The 25726-nt window shown below is 40.8% G+C and overlaps 1 long non-coding RNA gene across 1 annotated transcript in view; it reads right to left on the reverse strand.

The window, feature by feature from the left end:
* LOC129641784 (uncharacterized) overlaps positions 1 to 5669 on the reverse strand; it is a 32152-nt gene extending 26483 nt beyond the window's left edge. The window contains exons 1-2 of the long non-coding RNA XR_008709438.1: positions 5539 to 5669; positions 5340 to 5457 (exon numbers count right to left, since the gene is read on the reverse strand). This is a non-coding gene — a long non-coding RNA (uncharacterized LOC129641784). The remainder of the gene's footprint in view (positions 1 to 5339; positions 5458 to 5538) is intronic.
* Between the last annotated feature and the right edge of the window lie 20057 nt (positions 5670 to 25726).

Genomic DNA, 25726 nt, shown 5'->3' on the forward strand with positions numbered 1-25726 from the left:
CCCATCATAATAATGATATCTACTTTGCTGCTGCTGACTGAGGGCTGCCATCTGACATCAAATATGCCATGATTTTATTATCCACATTGACCCCATGGAGACAAGCTTCATACAAGCATCTTCCATCATCAATGGAAGCCTACAGAAATAGTCACCACTATGCTTCTCATCAATATTGAATTTTTTATCCTTTTAGTAAAAGGAGAATCCTCTGGGACCTTCCAAGAAACATAGTCAGATGGTATTTTTTGCACTTGTTTAATAAATTCATTCTAAATTGCTTATTCATCAAGTTGGTGATGGAGTTCTTACTACTATCTGACTAGTAAGCTTTCCACTTCCAGTATTTCACATCAAGGGGACAACTTCTGGTATTCTTCTAAGTTGAGTTCCTCAACAGCATACCAAAGAAGATAGAAGGACAAGAAGCTTATTTGAGAATCATACCCAAGACGTACTGGCAGGGGGAAGAGGAAGAAAGACAAATAAGGAAAGGAAGCCAAATACAGACTGTTATCAAGCAAGTTACTGATTCAGGCAATTGAAATGCAGTCTGGCTGAGAAACTTGAAATTATCCTTCTGAAGGGACAGGAAAACTGAAGTATCAGTTTTCAAAATCATCATTGGCCAAGGACTGTTCCTGGGGTACTAACTGTATAATGAGAGAAGCTGTGAGCCTGAAATGGCAGGATCATGCAACAGGAAACGTGTGTCACCATGAGTACCAGGGAGACATGAGCAGGACAACATCAATTATATGTTCTACATACATTGTAGCTGATGGAAAGGAAGAAAGGGATGGACAGGAGAAAGATTAAAAAAAAAAAAAAAAAAGATTTTATTTCTTAGAGTAAAAAGATATTGCCATGTAGACATTCACAAAATTCTAGGGTTCAAAAGAGATAGAAACAATTTTCCTCTCTTGCCGCACTCGAATTTCCTGATCAATATGTGGCTCTTCTCCATATGGCCATTCAGAGGCCATGATTATGACAGTTTTGCTATATTCAATATGTGGTTTTCAAGGCCACTTTGAAAATCACCTTTTCAGCCAGGGGAAAGAATAGAAGATAGAGATTTACTTCCTAGAATGTGTATTGAAGCTAACAGATACCATTCTCACTTATGTAATATTAGCAAGATTTTGTTACAGGAGACTTGGGATCGATTCCTGGGTCTGGAAGATCCCCTGGAGAAGGAAATGGCAACAGTGTCCTTGCCTGGAGAATCCCATGGACAGAGCAGCCTAGCAGGCTACTGTTTATGGGGTCACAAGAATCGGACATGACTGAGCGACTGAGCACACGCACACCATTATGGCTACACCACTGTTACCAGCCGCAGGACACAGGTTCTGTCTAAAGGTAATAATATATGTTTGTCTTATAATTCAGTGGCTTGAAAGTAACCACCCAAGAATTTAAAGTAAGCAAAGTTTTTAAAGTACTGTAGATTTTTCTAGATGTGGTGGAGGGGTCAGGTAGAATTTAATTTTTACTGTTGTTCTGAATTTGATTGAAATATACTCCAAAAGTATAAAAATGAAGTGGGTCTTGATTTGGGAATATAAAATAATTTATAAAACACACTGTTAACTAATAAAATCAAAATACGATCTTTAATACAATCCCATTACCCAGGTGGCTCAATGATAAAGAATCTGCCTGCCAATGCAGGAGACCCAAGAATAGTGGGTTCAGTCTCTGGGTGGGGAAGATCTCCTGGTATAAGAAATGGTAACCCACTCTAGTATTCTCACCTGGAAAAATTCCATGGGCAGAGGAACCTGGCAAGCTACAGATATGGGGCCGCAAAAAGTCAGACACAACTGAGCAACTAAACACACTCACACATGCATTAGAGTAAATTAGAAAGGATTCACATACACACAACAAACAGAATATGCTTGTGTGTGCTTACAGATATTTTTAGAAAGACACATAAAAGATTATTCATAATGGTTATCATCAAAGAGTGAAATTGCTGGTCAGAAGTTTGAATTAGAAAAAGGGAGATTTCAGTTTTTCTGATTTTTTTTCACTTCCACTTAAAATATTTGTTTATTTGTTTAGAAAAAAATAATTACTAGGAAAATAAGTCCATTGAACTAAAAAGTCAAATACTCTGACTTACATTTTTTAGTCACGTAACTTAAACTGCAAACTATCTTAAAATTCCTCAGTGTTCCCTGCAGCTGTCTGTTTCCCATCAGTTGGCAGAATCACTGAGTCATAAGAGGACAGAGTTTCATTAACATAGGCAAAGAAGAGCCCTATCCTATGTCACATTCTCCATCCATGCCATCTGAGTGACTTCCATCCAGTCAGAATAGGAGAATTCTGTTAGTATGCATCCATTCATCCATTTATCAATTCACTCATCTCCTTAAAATTTTGAGTCAGAAGCAGCAACAAAATCGTTAGAAGCAGATGATGAAAATGTCATGATGGTGATGGATGGTGGAAAGAGAACTTCTGAAGAAAACAGTGTTTCAGAGCAGACATTTGCATTATTACAGGGCGACTCTACCAGCTATGGACAGAATTGGAAGAGATAGTCTTTGTTCAAAATCTTGTCTTCTGTTTTCATCACAATACCTTTAGAAGTAATAGCCCTCTAAGGGTAAATACTGAAAGGAGGAGGTTTTATTAATAATAATTCTTTACCCTGAGCACTTTATTGAATGTGATTATTTAAGAATGTCAGATGTCCTTATGCATCTGCTCATTTTCACCTGCTTTGTACAGTCCATGAGAAATAACTACCACTTTTAGGATAATATACATTCATGAGTTATGTTTTGAACATAAGGTAAAATCTCCATTTCCACATAATGAAACTTTTTATGATATGATCATTTTACTTTTCAACTCATGCCATGCACCATGCATTTTTTTTTCTCCAAAGTGATCGAATTTGTCATATAGCTTATGCAGTTAGGTCCTTTGGACCATTCAGAACACAGTCATACTGATTCAACCTTTGCCTGATGCTCTGGTCACATGGACACCTTTCAAGTTGTTCTTTGAGAAATTCATTTAAGTCACTTAAAAGCATTGGAGTCTGGTTGAATGCCTGCAATAGGAAAGGTTTGCTGCTGAATAGGAATTTGAATTCTGCTGGATCAAGACCAGAGTTGAGAAATCCACTCTGAAGCATCATGGTCATGAAAGCCAAAGAATGAAGAAAGCCACAAAGAAAAAAACAGCAAATATACCTAAAATTAAAATGGCAGGAGGCAAGGGCTATTCCATCTGAAGCTTCCATAAGCAGACATCAGAGTAGAGGAAGGAAGAAGCGGGGCTCTAGAGCTGGGGCATGAGCTCAAGTAAAAGAAAATCGAGGTACTCCTGGTGGCCCAGTGGTGAAGAATCTGCCTGCCAATGCAGGAAACAAGGGTTCAATCCCTGGTCCAGGAATTAATATCTCACATGCCTCTGGGCAACTGAGCCCAGGTGCCACCAGTACTGAGCCCACAATTTAAAGACTGCACTCTGCAACAAGAGAGACCACTGCAGTGAGAAGCCTGAGCGCTGCAACTGGAGAAAGCAAGTCAGCCCTGCTCACTGCAGCTAGAGGAAGCCTGCCAGCAGCAATGGAGAGCTCTGTGTGCCACAACAAAAGAGCCGGCACAGTCGAAAATAAATACACAGATAAAATTAAACACAAAGGTCAATGGTCGTCTTAGACATTTGCCTAAAATAAACATTAGGCTACTGCCCATGAAAACATCCACCCAGAAAGGACCGCTCTGTGCCCCTCTTCAGCTTGTATAGTGCAAGAGAGGACAGAAGATGCAAGTGAGGGCTACCTCTTTGAGTCTCTTCCACCTGCTCAAATTCTGTATAGGCAGTGGGGCCCTGCACTCAGGTTAAGCAGACAAGCTTCCACTTGGCTGCATTATGGCTCTAATCGTATTCCTTTCTCCAAATGACTTAACAAAGTCATCAGACAAAAAGTACACAAAAACACAAAACAAAACCATAGGTAAGTGACTAAACAAAAAAAACAACAAAAGAAATGAGGCAAAAGTAAAGAGGACTCCAAGGGTGCATAGCAAAGAGTGAATACCAGCTTGAATATTCAGGATTTTCAGTAAGTATTCCCCCCTCCAACCTACACACAAATGTTATCAGATAAGTAATGCTCAGGCAAGATTCCATGACAATAAAACCATATAATAATTATTCTTCTATTTTTAAATAATGGAATTTCAGCGTTTACTTTTTCTATAAATATGAATTGAATTCCTACTCTATCTATTCCAAAGGGTATTCCAGAAGCTGCAATGGTCTTTGCTCTTATGGAGTTTATAATCTAGTGACAGAAAAATCAGTAATCTCATTGAGTTAAGCTTTCAAGTTTAAAAGAATTCATAGTGTGCCTTGGGAGCACAGAACAATGGAAATTGGCTGGAGGGGCAGAGACGTACTGATGCAGACTGCTTCTTTGCAGTAGTAGATGATATTCTATCAAATACATGAAGACATTTCATTCCACGAGATTAGTGCATGTCTTTTGTATTACAAACTCTTTAATAAAATAACAAATGCCCCATAGAAATTATATAAGTGTTCCGATGCTCCAAATTTTCAATTGACAACAAGAAATCTAGTTATAGACGCTGGGGAGGGATCGCTTTCATATGAAAATGGAAAAGCTGTTACACAGAAGGATTGAGAGATATCACACCCTAGCTGAGAGCCGGTGGTGCTTGGGCCGGACTTCCAATTGCTTCATAAAGAAGAAGCCACCCCCGCTAGAGGAACTGGCAGGCTACAGTCCATGGGGCTGCAAAGAGTCGGACACAACTAAGGACACACTCACACACATACACACACACTACTTGTAACTGGGCTGTTCTGCACGTATTGTCTTTGAAAGCCACAAATAAATAATACCTGATAACTTTGAAAGATTAAATGTAAAAACAGGGGAAAAAAAAAGCGGGGGGGCATAGCACAAGACAGGCCAGATTTTCTCAAAAAATCTATTTATCTTTGGTAAAGAGTATTTTTTAAATATAATTCAGGAGGGAAATGGGCCACAACCAGCACCAACACAGAGACAAAAATGCTATGTTTCCATATTGTCTGAGACTTCTGTCCCCTCATAGAGCTCCCATTTCCCATGTAGCCCTGTGGGGCCAGCAGAAATTAATTGATTTCATTAACATCTGACTCAATTCTGAGATGACACTTTGTAAGCCAAAGCAAGTAGATACTGTGACTTTTATATTAGAATTCTAGGACTGCTATCACAAAGTACAAAAATATAGAAGTTTCAATCAACACCCGTTTGTTACCTGAATTTGCTGTGGGACTCAGCTGATTCTCACCTTAGCATCTCACAAGGAGGAAATCAAGGTGCCTGCAAGCTTGTGTTCCTTTCTGGAGGCTCCAGGGAAGAGTAGCACCGAGCTCATTCAGGTACTGGAAGAACCCAGGTCCTCGTGGCTGTAGGCATGAGATGCTGCCTTATTAACCATCAGCACAGGAGCCCCTCTCAGCTTCCCAAGCCCTGACATTTCTCTTCACCTCACTCCTTCCATCTTCACACCAGCAATCAGCTGTCAAGTTTTTCTTAGCTTTGAGTATCTCTGACTTCTGCTTCTTCCAGCTAGACATATTTCTCTGCTCCTAAAGCTTTTGGGATTAGACTTGAGTCCATCCTTGTAATTCAGCATAATGTATTTAAGGCTCCTAACCTTATTTCATCAGCAAAGTAAATAATATATTCACAGTTTCTGAGGGATTATGGTATGCACATACTTGGGATGGTATTATTCTGCCTAAATAGCCTGATTTCACTATGAGAGTTGGAAGAAATGGTTCAGCTATGGGAAAAGGGGAAAAGAAGACATATGACAGAAAGGGACTGACAAACAGTGGTTGATTGGAGATAAAAAAAGTTGTATCTGGTTGGTGGTTTTGTCTGGTTAGTAAAGTATTTGCTGTTTGGTTTTTATATTGAATCTGAATGCCTTTAGGGTGATAAAATACAAATTGTTAGCTCCACATTTTCCACCATTCCTCATGATTCTACTCTGCCCTAATTTCCACTATTAATCTTACATCCCTGTCCTCTGAAAACATCTGTGTTACAAAATCTGCCTTAAAGTGAGGTCCACAGGACGCAAAATTAAAAAAATAAATAAATGGGGCATATGGAGTCAGGAGCATATTTGGTCACGAGAAGACAGAAATGGCATAATTGTAGCCATCACATCCCGTGGGACGCGGAGCAGCGCTAGCATACCCTCCTTTGTATTCTCCAAAGCAGTCAGAAGACAGTCTGTGTGATTCGATCATCAATTCTCCTGATACTTTCACCTCTAGAGAGGAACTGGGAGCATACTCAGGGGAAAGGTCTGCCAAGCATAGTTACACTCATATATAGGCGAGTTTCAAAAAATGGTTTGTTGTTGTTTAGCCGTTAAGATGGAAGGAGTGACGGGAGAGGAATGCAAATGACCTTAGTCACTGTGCTGTGCGAAGACACTTCTGTCAAATCCAGTTCTTTTTCGATCCCCATGGTCTGTAGCCTGCCAGGCCCCGCTGTCCATGGGATTATCCAGGCAAGAATACTGGAGTGGGTTGCCATTTCCTTCTCCAAAGGATCTTCCCTACCCAGATCAAACTGGTATCTCCTTCATTGGCAGGCAAGTTCTTTTCCACTGAGTCAGCCAGGAAGCCAAAAAAATAAATGAATAAAAGGTTCCTAGTTCACAAGAATTTCTCTCTCTTTGTAAACTCATTCCTTGAAAGTGAAAGTCGCTCAATCGTGTCCAAGTGTTTGTGATCCCACGGGCTGTAGCCCGCCAGGCTCCTATGTCCATGGGGATTCTCCAGGCAAGAACACTGGAGTGGTTGCCATGCCAACCCCACGGACTACACAGTCCGTAGAATTCTCTAGGCCAGCATAATGGAGTGGGTAGCCTGTTCCCTTCTCCAGGGGATCTTCCCAACCCAGGGATCGAACCCAGGTCTCCCTCATTGTGAGCAGATTCTTTATCAGCTGAGCCACAAGGGAAACCCAAGAATACTAGAGTTAAGGGTAGCCTTTCCCTTCTCCAGGGGATCTTCCCAACTCAGCTATTAAACCAGCATTTTCTTCATTGAAGGCAGATTCTTTAACAGCTGAGCTACTAAGGAAGCCCAAACTCATTCCTTAACTGTTCATTAAAATGCCTACAAATGAAGGTCTGTGTGCTTGGCATCTATCACATTGAAAAATTTATAATGTAAATAAACTCACAAGAAACAACACAGTGACCAGACAGGGAAGAGCACAGATTCTGGAACCAGGCTGCATAGATGAAAACTTTGGCCCAATTATTTCTTCACTGCTTCCAACTGGGAAAAGTTATTTAATTCCTCTGTGCTTTGCATTTCTCATCTGCAAAGTGGGAAGAGTAATGGAACCTACTATACAGGGTGATTTTGTGAGGATCAAATAAGTTAATATATTAAGGGAAATATCTGATTCAATATTTACTAATATGTATATATTCAATACTTCAGTACTTATTTAATAAACATTGAATATTATTATTGTTTAAACCTCTCAATTTATTTTTAAAATAATATCTGTGTTCTTAAAAAAAAGACTGAGTTTTGAATATGTGAAATAGATTAAAATCTTATTCCAATATTTGTGTGTAGGGTTAAAAAATAAATCATATTCTCAGAAGGGGCTCAGTGTTTCCTGGTGAATATTAAGTAAACTCTCATACAGAAAATAGCCACAAAATACACAGTGGAGAGTGTGAAAGAAAGACAGGAGAACAGACCTGAATGTGTGTGGAGAGCTGGGAATATAACTGAGAAACATAATTTTGTGGAGTTTATAACTTAGTAGAAAGTGGATTTTATATGAAGCTAATGAAGCTGAAACTTTGGAAAACTTTATAATGCAGGACACTTCTAAGGTTGAGAAAAGGACCAAATAATCTGTGAATTTAGTTTTATGCTAATGATTTTGAAACAATTTTATTTCCCAGCTTTATTGGAGTTTAACTGGCAAATAAAATTGTAATATTTAAAGTGTACAATATGATAATTTGACTTATGTATAAAGTGTGAAAAGATGCTCCCATTGAGCTAATTAGTACCTCAATCATCTCACGTATTTACCTTTGTGTGTGTGTGTGTGAACATTTAAGTTCTACTCTCTTGGGCTGTGCTAAGTCGCTTCAGTCTTGTCTGACTCTTTGCGATCCCATGGACTGTAGCCCACGAGGCTCCGCTGTCCATAGGATTCTCCAGGCAAGAATACTGGAATGGATTGCCATATCTTCCTCCAGGGGATCTTCCCATGGGATTGAACCCATGTCTCTTACATCTCCTGCATTTGCAGGTGGATTCTTATCCACTAATGCCATCTGGGAAGTCTTAGCAAATTTCAATTACACAAAAGTTTTATCAATTATAATTATCATGTTATATATTAGATCTTCAGACCTTATTTACTTTATAACTGAAAGTTTGTAAGCTTTTATCAATCCTTTCTTTTTTTCCTCACTTCCCTAACAGCCCATGGTAACTGCTCTTTTACTATCTAATTATCTTTTTTTTTTTTTTTTTTTTTTAGATTTCACATATAAGTGATACCATGCAGCATTTGTCTTCCTCTGTCTGACTTCTTTCACTTAGCATATGCCCTCCAGATTCATTCATTGGTGTTGTTCCAAATAGCAGGATTTCCTTCTAAGCCTAAATAATACAAATATAATTCCATTGTGTATATATTATTCCATGACTCCCCTGGTGGCTCGGTGGTAAAGAACTTGCCTGCCAATGCAGGAGACCTGAGTTTGATCCTTGGATTGGGAAGATCCCCTGGAGAAGGAAATGGCAACCCACTCCAGCATTCTTGCTTGGGAAATGCTGTGGACAGAGGAACCTGGTGGGCTATAGTCCATGGGGTTGCAAACGAGTTTGACACAGTTTATCAACTAAACAACAACATATTATTCCCCACACACACACATCTTCTTTATCCACCCAACTGTCAGTAGACATTTAGGTTCTTTCCATAGGTTGGCTGTCGTGATTATGGCTGCAGTGAACATAGGGGTGTAGGTATCTCTTTGAGGTACTGATTTTATTCCCTTTGTATAACAAGAAGCGGGACTATTGGATCATATAGTAGCTCTGTTTTTAATTTCTTGAGAAATCTCCATACTGTTTTTTCATAGTGGCTGTTTACATTCCCAGCAACAGTTTTCAAAGGTTTTCTTTTTTCCACATGCTTACCAGGATTTTTATCTGTTATATTTTTGATAATAGCCATCCTAACAGGTGTGAGGTGATAGTTCATTATGATTTTGATTTGCATTTTCCTAATGATTAGTGATACTGAGCAGCTTTTCATGTGCCTGTTGGCTATTTGTATGCCTTCTTTAGAAAAATGTCTATCCAGGACCTTTGCCCAGTTTAAACGTGGCTTATTTATTTATTTCCTGCTATTGAATTGCATGAGTTACTTGTATATTTTGGATATTGAAGTTGTACTTTGCAAATATTCAAATATCCCTTATTGGATATGTTGGGGGAGTTTGTAATTTCTTCTCTTCTGTCTCGCCACAGCAAAAATTTGAAGTGATGGATAGGCCAGTGTTACAGCTCAGTTATATTTGGCAAGCAGAGGAAGATACATCCTCAAGGCATGAGGGAGGGCCAACCCAAAAGATTCGAAGAGAAGAGAGAGGCCCCAGGCTCAATTTTGGCTCCTTCTTTTATATGTTTTTTTCTCCTCTACCTGAGCTTGCCTTTTGTAAATTGGTCTAGCCAGGAGAACTGTTTGTTTCACCTGAGGCTCTCATTCCAGTCCTCGGACCTTCCTTTGTTCTATTTATGCAAGATTTTCCCTTCTTTGTCTTTTAGCCACCACCATTCTGGACTCATTTTTCCTATTCTACCTACCTAACATTCCCCCCTCAAGAGATGGGAGGACCAGTTTTTTGGGAACAGGGGCATCGAGGTCTTTCTGGATACTTCCTGCTGAGCTGGGATGACGAGGGGCATTGGCCTCCCCACTTGCTAGTCTCAAGCCTCAGAGTCCTTATAGTGGTGTCCATCTGAGGGTGAGTGATATTTTCTGTGGTCAGATGTAGTTTTATATATCCTTATTAAACTGACACTGCATGTTGTAGCTTGTCGACCTGAGCAGAGACAAAATGGTTAGACAATAGATAATACCCTGGAGCAATCATAAGCAGCATCAATATGGTGATAACAGGGATTAGTAAGGGAATTAGCCAACTCCAAATTCCACCTTGTCAGGAGAAGGAGCCCCTAAAGAGAGATTGTAGCCACCCCAAGAACTCTCCAGCTCATTCTTTGAGATCCTGTAGGATCTGAATGTTTTTCTTGAGGACTGTGAAACTTTCTTTAACTTAACTGGAGGTACTTACCTAGAAACAACACGTCTCATTCAAGATGGCTCAATTCCCTCCTTGTTCAGGGATCAGGAGATCTATCTCCTGTCTATTTAGGACTACAACCCCTGCCAAGCTGTGTTGGCTCTTTAGAGCTGTCCTGAGAAATCCTTTCCCCAGAAACTTAATTTTCAGGATGTTCATTAGAATGGCACTCATTTGTAGTCCTGATAGGTATCTGAGATCTCCCAGGGGCTCACGGGTATACTGAGTGTCCTTTTCTGTTTTCTTCTATGGCTTTACTCATGAGTAGTGAATCCAGGAGTCATGTTCTGGTACCTTGACTGCTGTTGGGGTAGAAAGTATTACAGGGTAGGGGCCCTTTCATGGGCTGGAGCTGAGCCTTTGGGGACCCATCTTTCCAGACTTTAATTAGGACTTGAGTCTCTGTAGCATATAGTGGTGACTCTTTAGAATCTTTTGGGTCCTGGTTGACACCCCACAAGCATATATCCTGTTGAAATTGCCCAATAGCCATGGTATAAAACCAGAGGGTCTGAGCCTCTGGATCTAGGAAGAGGTCATTGATGTAAACAAAAGGTCTCCCATATAAGCATCTCATAAGGACTAAGACCAACCTGTTCCTTAGGAACAATACGGGTGCAGAGGAGAGCTTTGGTAAAGCCTCCTTCCATCGCAGGGAGGTCTGGGTTATCTTTTTTATCGCTGATTTTAAGAATTGGTTGGCTCTTTTTACTTTTCCTGAAGACTGAAGCCTCCAGGCACAATGAAGATAAGTAATGCCCAATGCTTTTGAGACTCCTTGGGTGACCTTAGAAGTAAATGATGTCCCATTGTCACTTTGTAATGACCTGGGCAGACCAAATCTTGGAATGTCTCATGGAGCAGTTTTGTTTTTTTTTTTTTTACTACTTCCTCAGCCTTCTCAGTCTGGGTGGGAAAGACTTCAATCCATCCTGTGAATGTATCTATCATGACTAATAGGTGTTTATACCCTTGAGAAACTGGCATCTGTGTGAAGTCCATCTGCCAGTCCTCTCCTGAGTAGGCCCCACGTCGCTGGACAGGCTGGCCAGCTGGGGTCTTTGAACTCCTTGGGAGCTGTTTAATTGGCAAGTAGGACAAGAGGAAACCACTTGCCTCATAGTCCTTTGGAGGCCTGTTCCTCGGAAGGACCTTTCTAGTAATCTTTGGAAAGCCTTTTCCCCTAAATGAGTGGAGGCTTGTAAGGAGTCAACCAACTTCCATTGGAGGTTCCCAGGCAGAAAAAGGAGTTCCTCCTTGTGGAACAACCCCATATGATCTTCTTGAAAGCCCTCACTCTTAGCTTTAAGAGTCTCAGCTTCAGTATATGAAGGAGTTTCTGGCAAATTAGACTGTGGAACTAAGGTGGGAACCCCTATTAGGTCATGGTTCTGTAATGCTGCTCTCTTAGCTGCCTGATCAGGTGCTTGGTTCCCTCGTGCCACTTCCGTGTTCCCTTTTTGGTGTCCTTTACAGTGGGAGACTGAAACCTCAGTGGGCAGATGGACTGCCTCCAAAAGCCTAAGGATTTGATCATATTTGATTGGGGACCCTCGGGTGGTCAAGTGGCTCTTTCTTTCCAAACAGCCGCATGTGCATGTAGCACCAGAAAGGCATACTTAGGGTCAGTGTAAATGGCTACCCTTTTTCCTTTTCCCAGCTCTACAGCTCGAGTCAGGCTATGAGCTCAGCTAATTGGACTGAAGTACCAGGTCGCAAACATTTAGTCTCTACGGTCTCAAAATTGGAGACTACTGCATATCTGGCTCTTCTTTTTCCATCCAAGACAAAGCTGCTTCCATCAGTGTGCCAGATTTCCTCAGGATTGGTCAGAGGATCGTCTGACAGTCCGTCTCGGGGTTTTGTCCAGTGGTCCAAGGTTTCTAGGCAAGAGTGAAAGGGAAGAGAGCCCTCGCGAGTAGGCAGGAGTGTGGCTGGGTTAAGAACCTCACAAGAGGATACAGTCAGGCCTGGATTTTCCATCAGCACTACTTGATATCTGAGGATCCTTTGATCAGACATCTATAAATGGCCTCTCCCATTCAGGAGTTGTTTCACTTGGTGGCTGGTGAAAATAGTTAGTTTGCCCTCTTCTATCAGGACTGCAATAGCTGCAAGATTTTGAAGGCAGGGAAAGATCTCTTCTCAATAAGTGAGTAGGACACTTAGGGACCACCAGAAACTGGTGGGGAAATATTTGTCCATCCCAGTAACAAAAAAGTGCTCAGGTGAATCTTTTTGTAATTGTTTTTCCTGTAGCACCAAAAATGGTACAGGTTTGGGAGGAGAAGGCTACAGAATAGGAGGTCAGGACAAAGCAGGTATCCCCTGTGTCAAACAAGAAATCTCGGACCTACCTGCCACATCTAGTTTCACCCTTGGCTCCAGCCCCGTGATTGTTATCTGTGACAGGCAGGCTGGCTGGACCGGGCCACTTCAGTCCTGTTGAACCATCATGAGGGGAGGCTTGGTGCTTGACCTTGAGGCTCTTGGGTCCCAAGGGCAGAGTACTGCCCAATGTCCCAGTTGATGGTATTTGTAACAAGCTGTTTTAGGAGACTTGTCACAGTTTGGACACTCTTTGGCTCAATGTCCCACCTGTCTACAGATTAAGCATTTTCCTCATGCCTTATCCTTTAAGAACGCGGGGTTTGCCATAGGGCTTCCCTATGGCAGTATCTAGGCATGCCTTATCGCTTTCCTTTTCTCCCTTTCCTGGGCCTTGGCCTCCCTCTCCTGTTCTCTGTTATAAAAGGTATGGGTCCTGCTACTGTATCTGTTGTAATTTTATTCTGATATCTGATGCACATTGGGACAGGAATTTGTCCTTTAAAATCACCTGTCCCTCATAAGAGTCTAAATCCAGATCAGTAAACTTTTGGAGGGCCTCTTTTAGCCTTTCCAGAAAGGCAATGTGGTTCTCTTGGGCTCCTGAGTTACTGCTGAGACCGGGGACAGTCCCACAAGTAATAGGCTTCCTTCTATTTCCATGGGTGGATGTCTTTAGGAGTGAGTCTTTCTGAACCTCATCCTACCCAGTACCGTTGCAACCTGAGAGCCAGGTGTCCCCAGGTCAGAGTGCAGATCCCCAGGCAGGTTGAGGCATGACAGCCTCCTAGAGGTTGAATCTCCAGGCAGGTCAAGACATGTCGGCCTCACAAGAATTGGGTCTCTGGGCAGGCAGAGGCATGTCAACCTCCTGGGACCCCTGAACTGGCAGATCCCCAAGCAGGTTGAGGCATGACAACCTTTCAAGGATCAGATCCCTAGGCAGGTTGAGACAGGTCAACCTCCTGGGACCCCCAACAGCTGGGCATCCCCAAGGTCTCCAGCATGACCAGTGCTGGGTAGGATTAAGGGGTTGTAATCTTAACTCATTGCTGGTTTGTCCACCGTGGATAGGAATAGATATCATGATGTAAAGCAGTCCAAGCCTGTGCCCTGAGACTGGGAACCTGGTCAAACAGCCATAAGCCTTATCCTCTTATTGCTCTGAGGGAATGTAAGTCACTGATTTCCTCCACTAGTCCTCCATATGAGCAGTGTTTCCAATGGTAAACATTTCATTGTCATAGACTCACTTTAGGTAACAACAGAAGTAATGACAAAGAAGTGGGTTATCTAATCCTGTTAGGAGCATTAAGAGTATTTTAATAATAAGTGGGGTGGAGCAATGTTGCCTACAAGGGCACAGGGTCCTGGTTGTAGGAGTTAGCAAGTAGCTTAAGAACAAATTGATAAGAGGCCAACAGACCAGATGTTCCATAAAAGTGGAGTGGCTATTTGATCCAGGGGTATGTTTGTAGCTTTAGGAGAAGGGTGGTAAGGGTTTGGGCCCAATGGCCTGTAGAGCTAACCCTCAAAGTGGCAAACATTATCCCTGGAAGCCCAATTGCCTTTGAAGGGATGCCACCAGATGGACTTCTAGCAGGCACTGTGTGCCTGTCACCTGCTCTAGAGCGTTCACTGAGAGATGCTGATGTTGCACATGTTGTAGGAAACATGGAAGATGAAGGCCTGAATATCTAGACAGACTGAATATTACACAGTATTTCCCTCCCAAGGGCTTCCCTGATAGCTCATTTGGTAAAGAATCCACCTGCAAAGCAGAAGACCCTGGTTCAATTCCTGGGTCAGGAAGATCTGCTGCAAAAGGGATAGGCTACCTACTCCAGTATTCTTGGGACTCCCTTGTGGCTCAGCTGATAAAGAATCCAGCTGCAATGCAGGAGACCTGGGTTAGGACAATCCCCTGGAGAAGGAAGGGAAAGATTGCCCACTACAGTATTCTGGCCTAGAGAATTCCATGGACAGTCCATAGGGTCACAAAGAGTCGGATACGACTGAGTGACTTTCACTATCCCTCCCAAAGGCCAGCTATTTTCTGGTTGTCCCTCCAGAAGATCGTAAAGCAACATTGTGGGCCTGGACCCCCGTCCAGGAAAAGAGCATAAAACAAGGCGGAAGGGGGCAGGGCACAACTTTTAAAAGAATGTCATAGCCCAAGGGCACAACATAAACCAATTAAAATCAAATGGGTCCAAGATGACAAGCCAAATTCAACTAAACCTTGATCCTCAATCTGCAAGTTAAACGACACACCCAGAGGTACCAGGACTGTTCCAAAGCACTGTCAAAAGACCTAGGAGTGGGTGGTTCCCCAACTGTTGGAATGATTCTCCCACTCACTAGCATATGAAATTACCCAGCTCAAAAAAAACTAATCACATCACATTCCATGGCCACTGCACTCTCCCTCTGCGATGGCCAACACCCTGTGGAGTGTGCTCTCTAAATCCAAACAAATCCACCTCTTACCTATCACTATGTCTGTCACTGATTTTTTTGCAATGAGTTATCAAGGGCCTGACTTTCATTAGGTCCTAAAACCAGGCACTGTGGGTTTTGGCCAGGCTCAAGTACCAGTAGGATATGACTGAGTGACTAAGCATAGCACAGAGTCCCTGCCATGTGGATTTGAGTCCCAATTTTAAGTAATTAGTTTCGAGCACAACTTTCAGAAATGGAAAGATGATGACCTGCCCAATACTTTGTAAGCAGTGGCATAGATGGAGAGAGGAGCTGAAGGATGGAAGGAAAAAGCAGTGGGAAAAATGTGCCAATGAATCCCCTTCATAACCTTCTGGAAAATCTGCTAAATACCTGACCTGTGCTCACAGTTTTTATTGACCTGATCCTTGGCACAGAGAAGATTAAGGACACAAGAACCCCCACCGGCTTGGGCAACAGCTACCAAGTAGCCCCTGCCAGAGTCCCTCAGTTGCACCTACTTCCACTCGCCTGTTCTCAGGGGGTTCAAGGAAACAAGAAATGAGAAACTGTAAAGGAATTAAGATTTTTTTCAGCCATATGTCCTTCCAGCCATAGGGATGAGGACCTCCTACCCCAATCGGAGATCTCCTGGAATCTGAGACGGAGCCACGTGAGCTTTCTGCTGAAATTGTTTTTGCTGTCCCACTTTCCAGCATGCTGGGCTTCTTGTCACTTCCCCTGCACTGGGTTTTCTTCACCTTCAGCTTCCACCACGGGAGATTTCATCGAGTTGGGCTTCTGCTGTGCTTGGCCTTCACCATATGGGGGCCGAGCCTAGGTTGTTTCAGCCAGGTTAAATCAGAGTCAAGGCACCATAGATGTCGGGGGAGTGTGTAATTTCCTCGGTTCTGTCTCACCACAGCAAAAATTTGAAGCGACGAGTGGACCGGTGTTACAGCTCTTTTATTTGGCAAGCAAAGGAAAATACATTCTTGACGCGTGAGGGTGAGCCGACCCAAAAGATATGAAGAGAAGAGAGAGGCCCCAGGCTCAATTTTGGCTCCTCCTTTTATATGTTTTTTATCCTTTCCCTGAGCCTGCCCTATGTAAATTGGTCTAGCCAGGAGGGCTGCTTGTTTCATCTGAGATTCTTACTCAAGTCTCAGACCTTCCTTTGTTCTGTTTTCACAGGCTTTTCCCTTCTTTATCTTTTACCCACTGCCATTCTGGACTCCTTTTTTCCTATTCTAACCTATTCTAACTACGTGACTCTATGTGACTTAAAATATTTCTCCCAACCTACAGTTTGCCTTTCTTTTCTTGATGGTATTCTTTGTGATGCAGAAGCTTCCTAGTTTGACGTACTCACTTGTTTACTTTTGCATTTGCTGCCTTTGCTTTTGATGTCATATATTTCCCTAAAGAAGGTCCACCAAAATGAAACAGACATCAGATCTCCCCAAACCAGGCTATTCACCTGGAACAAATGCATTTATACTATGGGGTACTTGAGATCCACATTTGGTTTATTAGTGTTCCTAGCATTTATTCCTGCCCATCTCTATGCCATTGCATCTGCTCTGCTGCTACTTAGTCACCTTAGTCATGTCCAATTGTGTGACCCTGTGGACTGCAACCTGCCAGACTCCTCTGTCCATGGGATTCTCTAGGCAAGAATACTGGAGTGGGTTGCAAGTCCTCCTCCAGGGGATCTTCCTGATCCAGGAAGTGAATCTGGGTCTCCTGCATTGCAGACAAATCCTTTACCACTGAGCCACCAGGGAAACCCCCACCTGCTCTAGGTTGGGCTTATTGAAAGAGAACATTCAGCCCAGCAACCTATTTGTTATTGGAAAGTTTTCTCAGTCTTATAGCCACCACACTTAATAGCGGCTACATTCTGGAATTTCTATCTCCTTATCTTTCTCAAGGGCATTCCCTCTGCTCCACCTCAGCTGCCACAGTCCTATTCAGAAACCCATCAACTCTTCATAGATGAATACTATGGACTGTTACCTGATGTCTGAACCCCTTCCCTTACTCTTTCTGGTCTATTTTTTATATTGCCAATAGTATTATCTTTATAAAACTGAAACACACTCATAATAGTCCATGGGATTTTCTGGGCAAGAATCCTGGAGTAAGCAGGCATCTCGTTCTCCAGGGGATCTTCCTGACCCTGGGATCGAACCCGGTCTCCCACAGCAGGCAGATTCTTCATCGTCTGAGCCACCAGGGATGCCTAATCCACTTCATATAATTTTTCAATTGCATCCCATTTCCTTTAGAGTAAATGCTAACTCCTCAGTAGGAAATTCAGATCCTTCATAATCTGGTCAATACTTTTCCCTCAGTATCATCCCCTCTTTCACCATTTGCTTTCTTCCTATTTCCCAGCTGCATTGAATTACTACTCATTTTTTGACAATGCTACCCTGTGTCAAACTCCCATGCTTCTCTGTCATTGTACCCTGTTAATGATGGCTTTAACTCCATCACCTTATTCCCTGGTTGACCATAATCTGTCCAGTAAATTCTAAGACATATTTCAAGAGCTAGTTTTTGGGTTTGTTTTTTTTTTTCTTTTTTCTTTAATGATCTATGTTAAGTATTCTTTGACAACACCTTGGGAATTAACTTTCTTTCCTTTGTGTGCCCATTACTCTTTGTAAATAAACTTCATAATCATTTCCATTATATTCAAAAGCAGGAACCATTTTCATTTTAATTCCTAAAGCTACCATGGGTCTTCCCAGGGGGCCCAGTGGTAAAGTGTCTCCCTGGCAAACAGGAGACTCAGTTCAGTCACTGGGTTGGGAAGATACCCTGGAGAGGGAAATGGCAACCCACATCGGTATTCTTGCCTGGGAAATCCCATGATCAGAGGATCCTGCTGGGCTGCAGTCCATGGGGTCACAAAAAGTTGGACACGACGTAAGAAAGTAAACAACAACCTCAAAAAAGCCACTAAAGTTTGATCACATGGCATGTTTGACAAATGTTGGTGCTGATTGAAGGAATGGAATAATAAGAGATTGGAAATGGTCACCTAGAAGTTCCTTCTTATGAATAAATCTTTCCCTCCCAAGAAATACTTCAATAAATATGTCATTGAAAAGTGTCATGCCTTTTCCTTCCATATTAGTCTCTTGAGTACTTATTACAGTACAGAGAACACTGTAAATACTGCTTAACTGATTGAATATTGTCAGCAAGGGCAAATCCAAAGCACACTCCATTTAGCTTCTCTGACAGAAAAGTTAGAGAGTGCCTCACAGGGGGAAAAATAATAGGGGTAAAAAAATACCAACTTCCACCCAGCAGGTGGAGAATTTGCTTCCTTTTTTTTAATCTCTCTAAAAAAGTACTGATTACCCAGGTTAAGGAAGACTATTTCTATGCTAAGAAGACCACAGCTATTTTTCATCTTACAAGAAAAGCCAGTAAGAGTAATTAGATCCTTTCACAAATTAATCTAATTTATGCTTTTGTGTTCCCATGCCTTGGAAATACATGTTGTTTGCATCTGTGTTGATTTCAACCATGTGTAACTCTAAGTTCAGCATGAAATATATGTGGATATAATTTATGTGTTTGTTCTAATTGCAGGAAAAGTATAAGCAAGACTTAAATAATAAAACTATCTATAATCCCAATATAAGCCAAAATAAGTGAGAACTGGTGTTCTTCACTGCTCTTCTAACAAACTCATGATTAATACATTTATAAAAGAAAAACATACTTTTTTCTTAAACATCTCTATATTATCATCAAAACTGCATGCAAAAAAGACTAAACTGAGAAAAATGTGATCAGATGTGCATGCCAAATATAGTCATTGGAAGTATTTAAGTATGTTTCTATGTAAATATATTCTGAAAGAAATACATTTTGTCATGTATTCCTCTAAATTCTGACACTTAATGCATCTAAGAGTATAAGCATAAAATTAGCATATTATTATTGTAAATTAGCATGGCAACGATATGGGCAGAGGCACATTATGAAATGCCATTACAGAAAAATGGGTTTCCTCCTTCAAGAAATATTGAGAATTCTCTCTCTGTCCTATACTTAAAGAGGAAATATTCATTATCAATTAAATTTTTATAAGGACCATAAGTATATTATTTGCAAGCTCCCTTTCCTCCAAACGAAGACTGGGCAAATTGCTGTAACTGAAATCACCTTGAACTGATGAGAAACTGCATGCCCCTAATCAGTGGTAGTAATAACAGTCATAGATACCATTTACTGACTGTTAATTATGTGCCAAAGATTTTATATAAAACATATCAAAATCCACACTATGGTTCTAAGAATTAAGTACTATTTTCCCCCTTTTCTACAGTTGATTAAACAGAGGCCAGAAAAGTTCAAGTCATCCAAGGATACAGCCTTGGCTGGGAAGGTGTAGAGTCAGAAATAATACTCAGTTACAGTATAGCTCTCATCCACTGGGTCATATTTACTCTGGGGAGAAATGTTGACTTCCTGAGGCTTCTAGTGAAAGAAGGCTTCCTTCCTTATAATGTTCCATTTCCTATGTAAGTCTATTTCTTCCAATTCTGCTCCCTATGGAGAACAGCTGGCCAGTGCCCTTCTTCTAATAAAATTAACTAATTCACTGGCTGAGTAGTCTTTCTTATGAAAGATTTTAAGCCCCTAGAAAACCAAGTATTTACTCACAGAAGAAACAAAATCTACACTGAAAGAATGCAAGAAGAATGTTTCTTTAGCATCAAGCTTCCCCTATATTTTCAGCATGGGTGGGATGGAAAGAGGCAAACAATGCAAAAGAACCAAAAGTAAAGATATTTTCTTAATTTTTTCCTCATAACTATGATCTGGAACTTGCTGACTACAGACAAAAAAGTTGATGGAAACTCAAAACTACTGAGAATGTAACTTACACAAGCATTTTCAGTGTTTACATCCCAAACCAAATTGTCAAAAAACAGCTTAATGTATTATAAAAACATTTTACTACAATAATATTTGTTTTGGGACAGGGCCCTTCTTAAATTTATCATTCAATAATCACATTGCAATTATTCTTATTCTATGAATACTTTTGCTGGTTCTTTAGTGAGCTCTCTTATCTGACTCATTTAATGCTTCACTATGTTTTTACCCATTCATCTCTGTCTCTCTGCTGAAAATTAATCAGTTTTTAATAGCCACCTTATGTAATATGCAACAAGACAGGACTCTCACATCCTTTCCAAAAAGGACAACATTGAAATATGTCATTAAGATTATCTTTCCATCAAAATTTCACTCACCCAATTATCAACCTGGGAAATTTTAGAGCCTTATTATAATTCTTTTCATAGTGACTCTAGGGATTAGAATTCCAAATCATCCTGGTATTTCTCAAAGGATTACCAACATCACAGGAAAGGTAAAGGCCATTATATTTTGAAATAAAATGTAAACTTTAAAATATATTTAAATGACTAAATACTAGAACAGAGGAGTCCTTTACTTCTCTCAGTATATTTAAACATGACAGCAACTTCTAGCATTTACTAACCTGATAATGAATTCAAAAGGTAGGTATTTTCTCTTGAGTATAAACATACTGCTGAGTCCTAGCTAAACCAGAGTGGCTGGACTGCATAATATATAACAAATTATCTCTAAAAAAAAAAAAAAAAAAAAAAACCACCTTGAAAACTAATACTGTTTTGTAAGGAGACACAGAAGATCCTAACCTCCTAATCACTTTGGTGAATGAATGAATGATTTTTGAAGCAATTGGTTTGCTGGGTTATTATCCTGGTCCATATTTCCTTCCCCTGTCCTTTCCCTGAAATTATAAGAATATGATCAACCCATAAGTCCACAGGGAAAAATCCTTATATAAAAAAATACCTTTTCCTTTCTTTAGCCCAATGTACTGACCTGTTGGTTATCTGTTTGACCAATGTTTTGAACTTATACTGTATATCTGATACTGTGCAAGTCACAGTGAACCACAGGTGAATAAGACTGGGCTTGTCCTCCTTGAGTTGACATTTTAGTAGGGAGACAAATTGGCCAAACAGACCATTTCTACATAGTGTGGAAAGTATCATGCTTGAGGCATGATTCAGTAGAATGAGAGCACACACAAAAGGTAACTAACTACTTGTCAGAGCTCCTGCCACGCTGCATTTTAAACCTGTGCTCTCCTGTCATTCGACACTCGAGCTTCATCTATGTGTGCTGAACTTTAACCATGAAATTACCAAATTCCTTCAGAAACACTGCCAGTCAGATGTGAAAAGTATAACAATAGCTAACATTTACTGATATGCCAGGCATCATTGTGAGATTTTATGTGTATTAACTCAGTTAATCCTCTCAATTCTCTGAAGTAAGCATAATTATGAACTCATTTCACATATGAGGAAGCTAAGGCAAAAGAAGCCAAGTTACTTTCTCAAGGTCACAGAACTGGGCAGTAGAACTAAAAATCACACTCAGGCAACCTAATGGTATAGTCCCAGTTCTCAATCACTTCTTTTCACCCCACTGCTTTCTAATGATAGAAACTGCAATGAAAGTAAGGAAAATTAGGTTTGAATCTCAACTAGAATAGTAATTAGCTCTTGTGATCTTGGACAAGATTTCTCATTTCTCGACTTTCAAGTTTTTCACTATAAAATATAAGCAATTAAGTTTTTATTTTTGTGGCAGTTTCAATGAGGTTCTAAAATTCTTTGATCTTAAATTTCCATCGAGAGGTGAAATATATTTTTCTCCCCTTACATGTAGGCTCTGTAATTCTCCCAACAGAAGTGACCCTGTGCCAATCTCCAGGTTTAGTCCTCAAAAATCTATCAGTTTCTTCTTGTCCATTTGGATTCTCTCTCTCAGAACCCAGCCTTCATGGGTGAGGAAGCTCAGGGAATGCCTATGTGTAAGTGTTGAAGCCAATGGCCTGGGTAGAGCTCCAGCCAATAGTGACTTTTGATATGTAAGCAAGGAAATCTTTGAGTTGACCCTGGACACAGAGTATGACTGTGACTGCGTGAGAAGCTTCAGCAAGAATCAGCTACACTTAGGATTTCTCTGGTGGTCCAGTGGCTAACATGCCAGGCTCCCAATGCAGAGGGCCTGGGTTCAGGCCCTGGTCAGGGAACTAGATCCCACATGCCTCAACTAAGAGTCACATGCTACAACCAAAGATCCTGCGTGCTGCAGCTAGGATCTGGCACAGCCACTTGAAAAAAAAAAAAAGAATCACCTACACTCAGTTCAAACCCAGAACCATGAGAGATCATAAAAAAATCATTAAAAGTTGTTCGTTTAAAAGAAAGTTTGAAAGCCCTTGAAAAGCGAAAGTGATAGTCGCTCAGTCGTGTCCAACTCTTTGCCACCCCATGGACTGTAGCCCACTAGGCTCCACTGTCCATGGGATTCACCCAGCAAGTATACTGGAGTGGGTGGTCATTCCCTGCTCCAGGGGATCTTCCTAACCCAGGGATCAAACCAGGCAGATTTTTTTACTGTCTAAGCCAGCAGGGAAGCCCATGAAAGCCCTTAGTATATTATAAAGTACTGTACAAATGGAAAGAAATGTTAACCTAAATTTAGTGTATAAAAGCAATGATATTACATGAAATAATATGAAATCATAAAAATTTCAGTGTTCAATACCAAAGATCAGTTAGTAAATTCATTTAAATCCAGTGGCTATTCCTTGAATATCTATAAATAGAAGAAACAGGTTCTATAAAGCTACAAAAACAACAAAGATATGTATATTCCATGTATTCTAAGACTATATAAAAACTTCTTATAACTAAGCAACAAATGAAAAGAACTATTTTATTTAGCATCTAAATTTCTCAGAAACATTATTTTATCCCTTAAAGCACTATTCCCTTCTTGACAGAAGATTTGATGCTGACATCAGGAAATTCTGGGTTTCAATCTTTCCTTTAATACTTCCTTGAGTGCATATAAAGCATCTCTAGTGAAAAGTTTCTATTTGTAAAATGAGAGTAATAATAGCTAACTTGCAGAATTCTTGGGAGGATTAAATGGCACAACATATATTGAGAGCCTAGTACATAGAATGAGATCAATAATAGACAGCTCCCATTATAAGTGACCCTTCTAGGTGTGTTCTCCATTGAAAATTTGCATTAAAGATGATCCTAGATACCTATCATCATAGCTCAGAAAAATGGCTACTAAGTTGTAGTGTGTTCAATTCTTAAGAATAACAGCCTCTTCAAGGTATTCTTGAATTCCTTCTCACTCTTCTCTACTGAACCACGCATGCCCCAGAAAATCCCATTGCTTTTGCCTTTTTAAAGCACCCTGGATCCAATGACCCTCATGACTCCCACTAGTACTGATCTGGTCAAGTCACCATCAATGCTCACGTGTTATTTGCAATCTCTGTATTAGTTTCCTTAGGTCTTCCATTAAAAAAAAATTTAAAAAAAAAAGTGCCATAAACCAGACAGTTTAAAACAACAGAGATTTATTCTCTCATGTCACAGAGGCTAAAATTCCAAAATCAAAGTGTCATCAGGGCCATACTCCACCTGAAGTGTCTAGGGGAGGTTTAGAAGCTCACCATATTACTTACTGGTACTTGTTGGAAATAGTACTTAGTACTTGCTGGAAATCCTTTGGCATTCCTCAAATAAGTGCAACATGAACTCCAATATCTGACCTTCTCCCAATGTATGTTTACATTTTCCTTTTATAAAGATACAAGCTTTTGGATTAGAGATTGCACTAATCCAGCATAACTTCATCCCAACTTGGTTACATCTGCAAAGACATTATTTCCAAACTATGGAGACTCAGTCAGTGAGGAATCCACCTGTAATGCAGAGAACCCAGATTCAATCCCTGAGTTGGGAAGACCCCCCTGGAGAAGGAAATGGCAACCCATTCTAGTATTTTTGCCTAGAGAATACTATGGACAGAGGAGCCTGACAAGCTACAGTCCATGAGCTCACAGAATCAGAAGAAACTTGGGGATTAAACCACCACAGCAAAGACACTATTTCCCAACTAAGTTATATTCGCAGGTATTGGGGGGTTAGAATTTCAGTGTATCTTTTTGGTGGATATATTTCAACTTCTAAAACTTCCCATCTGCTTTCCCTGATTTACCTTCAAACTATGTTGTATCTCATGATGACTGAAATGTTTTCCATGCCTGATCATGTTCCTCCTTTGTTCAAAACCTCTGCTGAAAATACATTTCCCATGAAGAAGAAAAAAAAAAAAAATCAAAGTTCTGAAAGAAGACAAAAAAATTCATCTGCATCTTCTCAAACCTCCCTGTGTTTCACCCACCCCACAGCTGTTTCTCAGAACTTCCTCTCCCTGTGATAATTCCATTCGAGCTGCATCAGGTTTTCTCTCAGTTCTGGTGCTGCTGCCTTGGGGCCTTTGCACTTCATGTTTCCTGTATATAAAATTCTCTCTCTCCCTCAACTCCCACAGCTCTTAACGTGCTCCTTTTTCCCTTCAAGCTTCTATGGTAATACTATCTTAGGGAGAAACCTCTCCTGATGACTCCATGGAAATTAACACTCTCTTCTACCTTGTATTACTTAGTCAGCAAACAGTATCTTGGTTTGTACTTCACAGATAACACTTTACTAATGAAGGTCTGTCTAGTCAAGGCTATGGTTTTTCCAGTAGTCATGTATGGGTGTGAGAGTTGGACTATAAAGAAAGCTGAGCCCCAAAGAATTGATGCTTTTGAACCATGGTGTTGGAGAAGACTCTTGAGAGTTCCTTGGTCTGCAAGGAGATCCAACCAGTCCATACTAAAGGAGACCAGTCCTTAATATTCATTGGAAAGACTGATGCTGAAGCTGAAACTCCAATATTTTGGCCACCTGATTCAAAGAACCAATTCATTGGAAAAGACCCTGATGGTGGGAAAGATTGAAGGTGGGAAGAGAAGGGGATGACAGAGGATGAGATGGTTGGATGGCATCACCAACTCAATGGACATGAGCTTGAGTAAGCTCCAGGAGTTGGTGATGGATGGGGAAGCCTGGCATGCTGCAATCCATGGGGTCTCAAAGAGTCAGACACAAGTGAGCAACTGAACTGAACAGATAGCACATTTCTCTTTGTTCTTGCTGTTTAGTCACTAAGTTGTGTACAACTTATTTGCAATCCTATGAACTGTAGTCTGCTAGGCTCCTCTGTCCATGAGATTTCCCAAGCAAGAATACTGGAGTGGGTTGCTATTTCCTTCTCCAGGGGATCTTCCCAATCCAGGGTTCAAACCCATGTCTCCTGCACTGGCAGGCAGATTCTCTGCCACTGAGCCACCTGAGAAGCCCCAGCACATGTCTCTACAGGCCATGCAGTATCTTTCTATGTTTAACATCTGATTCTACTCCTTCCCCACTCCCCACACACTGTGACATAAGCTTTGAGAAGGCAGGAACTGTTTTGTGTACTCTTTTATCTACACAGTGCTTAGAACAGTGTCCAAAAATTGTAGAAACCCAATAATACAAACTATACTTATCCATGGAGAAGGTGAT

Source organism: Bubalus kerabau, chromosome 1 (assembly GCF_029407905.1).
Source record: "Bubalus kerabau isolate K-KA32 ecotype Philippines breed swamp buffalo chromosome 1, PCC_UOA_SB_1v2, whole genome shotgun sequence".
NCBI classification, from domain to species: Eukaryota; Metazoa; Chordata; class Mammalia; order Artiodactyla; family Bovidae; genus Bubalus; species Bubalus kerabau.